The sequence below is a fragment of the Choristoneura fumiferana genome, chromosome 9 (assembly GCF_025370935.1).
Source record: "Choristoneura fumiferana chromosome 9, NRCan_CFum_1, whole genome shotgun sequence".
In the NCBI taxonomy this organism is placed as follows: domain Eukaryota; kingdom Metazoa; phylum Arthropoda; class Insecta; order Lepidoptera; family Tortricidae; genus Choristoneura; species Choristoneura fumiferana.
The window spans coordinates 1390531-1396555 of NC_133480.1; positions in this window are offsets into that span (position 1 = coordinate 1390531).

A 6025-nucleotide genomic window follows, 5' to 3' on the forward strand; every position below is an offset into this window, starting at 1 on the left:
CCACTACCACCACAACGGTCTCCTCGCCTCCAATGATTTACTGTCATTCGGTATAAATGGAAATTCGTCCACTTGAATTGACCATTTTGAATTAGGATCAAAATGAATATAACAAACAAAGTGAATTTTGTCAAAATGTAATTGTGCTGAAAAATATTTACAACGAAATTTATTTTTGTTGTAAATTAATTAAACCCAAATGGAATAAATTAGTTTATGTCGATTATAAATTAGGAGCAAAAATAAATAAGCAATAAGTGAATGTTGTCTAAACCAAGTCTTAATATAATATGTACCTACTCATATTATCGACTGAATGCAAACAGCAATGATGTAAGATAGCCCATAAAATTAAGTTTATGTTGCCAACCTAATATGGAATATAGTCATAATTTCACCTTCAATACTAATGTTTCCACAATATTATGTATGACGCCCAAAACAAATGATTTCGGGTGGAACACTTTACAATTGTTATATTTCTGATGTGGTCGTTTTTTTTTCGCATACATCAAATTTGTCAATTTTACCATAGGACAAGGTTCATTTTCGACGATATTCAGGATGAACAATTTTCTTGTTGGTATATTTCAAATTGTTATTTCTCTGCTGACGGTATAATTTCGAGTTGTACATTTCCATTGCATAAAAATTTGGATTGATTGTTACCAATCTAATTTGATGCTTATCGATATCTCTTGTCCGTGAGCGGTTAGTTCCAATGGAGTGCCGAAAAAAGTTTCTCGATGAGGCTACCATAGATCGTGTTCACTGCTTATGGCTAAATGCAACAAGCTGAATATGAAGTGCATAGGGGAAAACGTGTCTCTTACCGTTGACCATCAGTTAGTATAGCACGCTACGGATACCGAATGTTCGATTAGTGTGGCTTTTACATCTATAAATCAACGACAGTAAATCTCTCCAATGAACCTTGTCCCCAATTAACTAAGCTTGTTTATGGATACGAGGCAATAAAACAACATACTCAAATATATACAAGCTTAGGTAACATAACTATATGCATACATAATAATAAACACTACAGACTCAAGAATAAACATTCGTATTATTTACAATACAATACAAAACGATAAATTGATAAGTTAATTTGACTGACTGACTGATATATCAACGCACAGCCCAAACCGCTGAAGCTAAAAACTTGAAATTTGGCACCTTGAATATTGTAGAGGCACACTAGGAAGGAATTTTTCGAAATTCCCACGGGATGGAATAAATGGGATTTATATTTTCACTTCAAAATGGCCCTATTTTCGTAACTATAGTTATTAAAGACTTAAAATTTGGCATGCAAAAAGTCGTAAATATCTCGTAGCCAGCCGATCTGATGAGGTTAACCAATAGACTAGCCTGGACCTCCTTAGGCTGGTTGCTCACTCCGGATGCTTTGAGAAACACTTCAAACTGCTTCCGCCATTTTCGTCACGATTCAGAACGTGTGGCCGGACCGCCTTCAAGGTGATAACTCTGCCGGAGGACGCGCATGTTCGTTGTTTTTACAAACACTGCACTTGATAGAAACTTGTTTAAAATTGGTAGACCACTTATTTGGCTGATGGTACTTTGAAGTGATAATTATTATTAATAGGTTTTCATATTTTTTTAACTTCCTTAAGTTACACGTAGTGCACCAGAGTTGAAATCATGCACACAAGAACATGTCATGTACCATCAGCCAAATAAGTGGTTTTAAACAAATTTCTATCAAATGAATATGTCGCTAAAGTCGAACTTTCAAGTTGACAGACACGTCTATTGGCATTATTTTTTTATGACATGCAAACGATTATCAACTTTAGGGTGGTAGACCACATATTTGGCTGATGGTACCTAATGACAGCGAGATTTTGACATTCGCTCATTCATTTCATTCATTTTCCATTTTAACGACGAAAAAATGGAGGAGGTTCTCAAGTGGACGCGTAGTTTGTTTTATGCATGCTTTATGCGTTTTGCTCGAAGAATTGCAAAACTAAAGTGGCAATGGGCGGGGCACATTGCTCGCAGGACTGATGGCCGATGGGGTCAAAAGGTTCTCGAATGGCGTCCGCGGACCGGGAGACGAGCTGTCGGTAGGCCTCCAACAAGATAGAGCGACGACCTGGTTAAGATCGCGGGATCGCGGTGGATGCGAAAAGCACAAGACCGGTCTGAGTGGAGAGCCTTGGGGGAGGCCTATGTCCAGCAGTGGACGTCTTCGGCTGACATGATGATGATGATGATGATGCGTTTTTGTAGTTGCAACGACAATATAGAAAACATTGTAATTGTAACAATTTAGAACGTCGTTTATAAAACGTTGTTAGATTCCCCATAAACATCTGACAATAAAAACGTTTCATCTGCAACTCACCTTATACGGTTGTGTGGCGTTAATAGTTATTTGTGCAACAAGAGAGCAAAGTTGTTTTTTGTTGCGAGTGTTGATTTTGAATCCCGAGTAAGCGAAGGATTCTATAATTGAATCACGAGCGTCAGCGAGTGATTCTAGATTAGAATCCTAAGAGCAGCAAGGGATTCAAATACACGAGATGCAAAAAAACTTTGGTCTCGTGTGACACATACAATTTTTCACCTCAGCAGCGAGAACATCATTTAAATGTAACTTAATAATAAAACCACATATACCTACCTGTTTACAAAACAAACACATTTTTTTTTAATATAATCCGATTATTAAGAAACAAATATAAGAATCACATTTAAAACCATAAAAAGTGTCCAGTAGATACAATACAAATCTCATACTTCTTGTGCTGGGTATGTCACACTTATTTTTTAATACTGCAAACAGCCTCATCTTGGAGTCATTAAAAAGGTTTGACCAATAAACGTATAATTTATTATAAATGTTATTGAACCTTTATATATGACTTTTATTAAGATTTCCATACATAAACATAAATAGATTTGTTAAAAATTCATTCAATTTATCAAATATTTATTCCAACTGAAGAGGCATACGGAATTATTTTATAAAAAAAAAAACAAGAGAAGTGGCTTTCGTGCAACGAGGTTGCATACTTTATTAAACGATTGGGAAAATTTACATTTTGGAAATATTTCGTTGTCATGTAATTTATTAGGTATCTATCGACATATTTTTAATATCAAAAATTAAATTTAAGATTTTAATCAACACATTTGATCCTATCTCTCGCTTTTTTCGTGTTGAAGTGAAATGACAGATCAAAGTGAAGTTCAAATACTTGGAATTCAGTAAGTAGACCCAACACTGTACTCAGCATTTAAAAAAATAATTAAAAAGTTACTTTGTCTCACGGAGTGAGCAAAATGCGATTTGCTCACTGATTTCTCATAGCGAAACCTGCCCTGTTGAGGTGCTGAGGTGAAAAGTTATTTTGTTACACCCAACAATATTTTGTCTCAGTGTGCATGATCACGCGTAACTTTTTACAAAGTGGTCCGATTTTGATATTATTTTTTATACAATCAGTTCTTCATGTACCTAGTTGTGTGTGTAATCATTCACATCAACCCTCGTGGCAATATCTAACCCTATTTAGTTACTGTCAATAATATGATAGGAAACAAAATTAATAAAAACAACATAAATATACCTAACTATAAAAAGAAAACACCATCTAAGAGGCCCTCCTGCGGCATAGACCCCAACACACTGGCGGCATTACCTCTCTGTACAGTTAGAGAAATTCGCTGGGAGAGGTAAGCGCCAGCTCTGGGGTCTCCTGAGGTCTCTATCAGCCGGGACGACAAGGCTCCCATGAAGGCCTTCATGTCAGCCGACCAGGGACCCATTGTCTCCACTGCGAGCGCCGCAAACTCATAGTCCTTTAAAAGAGAAGAGTATTTGCGGCGCTTGAGAACACTGTCTGTATTTACGTAATCATTCAAATAACAAACGCAGGCGTCAGTCATTTCATTCCCACCACCTTGATGAGTGGTAATCTAGCACCGTCCGCTTTAAGCGAAACTTTTTTCCACGCACGACTAAAGTTTGGAACCAGCTTCCTGGGACGGTATTTCCGGAGCGGTACAACTTAGGGATCTTTAAAAAACGAGCCTACTAGTATCTCAAAGGGCCGGCCACGCACCTATGATACCCCTCGTGTTGACAGGTATCCATGGGCGGCGGTGATTGCTTCCCATTAGGTGACCCGCATGCTCGTTTTCCCCTCTTATATATAAAAAAACACCATTTGCAAGACAGACAGGCAGACAAACTTCAATGTATTTTTTTATAGAATTTGACTACTTCTTATTTTAAAAATTGCATAATAAAAAATTCGAAAATGTTGAAAAAAGAAAAAAAAAACGTAAATTATTCCGATAGCCAATTACATGTTAAAAAAGTATTGACTAAAAATACCATTTGAATATATCTACGTAGTATTTTTAGTGGAATACCGAAGCAAAATTAAAACTATCATCAAAGTAAACTTGCATTTTTTTTTATTTGTATATTATTCCATTAGCACCAGCTCTTACTAAAAACTACACAAACTATCACTATAAGTTAATTTCATGGTAGTTTGTTAAATTTCTTAAAAATGTATTTAAATCTAAATCACTATTTAAATAGTCAAAATCATCACATTTAAATTCGAATCACACCTCAATTCACATCTCGTCTATATCACTGCCACTTGTACCTAAAGAAGGGATGAGGTGAGTAGTACCTAAGCTGATACTATCGATGTCACTGCAACCACCGCCGCAGCGACCAACGCCACCGCTTACCCAAAGAACGACGGCAGCGGGTAGAACAGCGGCGGTAGGGACGGGGTTAGTAGTCCTCCAATTTAAGTAGAAGCGACGACAAACTACCCTGAAATCGCCGTAACCACTCCCCCACCGACCAAAGCCACCGCTTTACCCAAAAAAAGGTGGTGGTGGGTAGAATAGCGGGGGCGGAGGCGGAGGGTAGTAGCCACCACCGTAACCGTAACCAAAGCGACGACCGAAGCCGATTACGCCGATGCCACCGTAACCACCGCCCCAGCGGCCGTAACCACCACCGAAGCCGGGTCCACCTCCCCTGTCTTGGGCCAACACCAGCTGAAACAAAGGAGAATAAGTTAAATCGGCTAATTTTAAACCCAAAAGCTTAACATTGTATGTGTTTGACATTTAATTTTTGGGGTTTTATCTCAATTTCTCGTGAATATCATAATAAAAAGTAGGTTATGTGTTACTCCGAATATCCACAACTCATTTTACATAGTAATTAAACTATATAAATTTATATACGGCTGCCCTTAACTCAAACTACATGCATAAAAATAAAAACTAAAGTTACTTGAAACAAAGAAATCTTCGTAGGCAAGGTTCCGGAGATGCTGGCAGCGTTCCATCTCTGAATACCTAGTTAAGCTAATTCTTTGTCCGAGGAAGCTGAGCTGCCAGCTCTTCGGTCTCCTGTGACGTCTAGGTATTTCTATAACCTCTTAGATATTTTTTAGTATATCAAAGTATAGTTATCAATAAAAAAACTCACATGCATTAGAACGCAAACCACCATAAATGACAAGATAATTTTGACAGACGCCATATTTTTTTGATTTTCAATTTTCTTAACAATTTCAATTTATAGCTTGAATTGGTCAGATCTAAATTGTAACTGTCTCTAACAAATCAATATCGTACATTTATATGCAACCGTTACAATTTTACGTTTGCTTCCAAAATATAATACATTGTGCTCTATTTACACGCAATAAGCAATAAAGTGTAACGATTTGCAGTTTTCAAGTCCTTCAAATTGACATTCTTTGACATAAAGTACGCCATTTTCTTTTTGCTCTCAATCCAGTTAACCATAAACTTTGAAGTTATGGGAATTAGAAGTAAATTCGAATGATTTTTCGTTTTTGGTATGTCACTGACGCATTGTGCATAAGTCATGTTCATTTGTTTATTTTAATATATATATGTGAAGTGAACAGTGAATAACTACCTTGTTTATATGATTTACGGAATTATTTAAGTCATAGAAAAATAGACGGAAAAAACTGTGGAA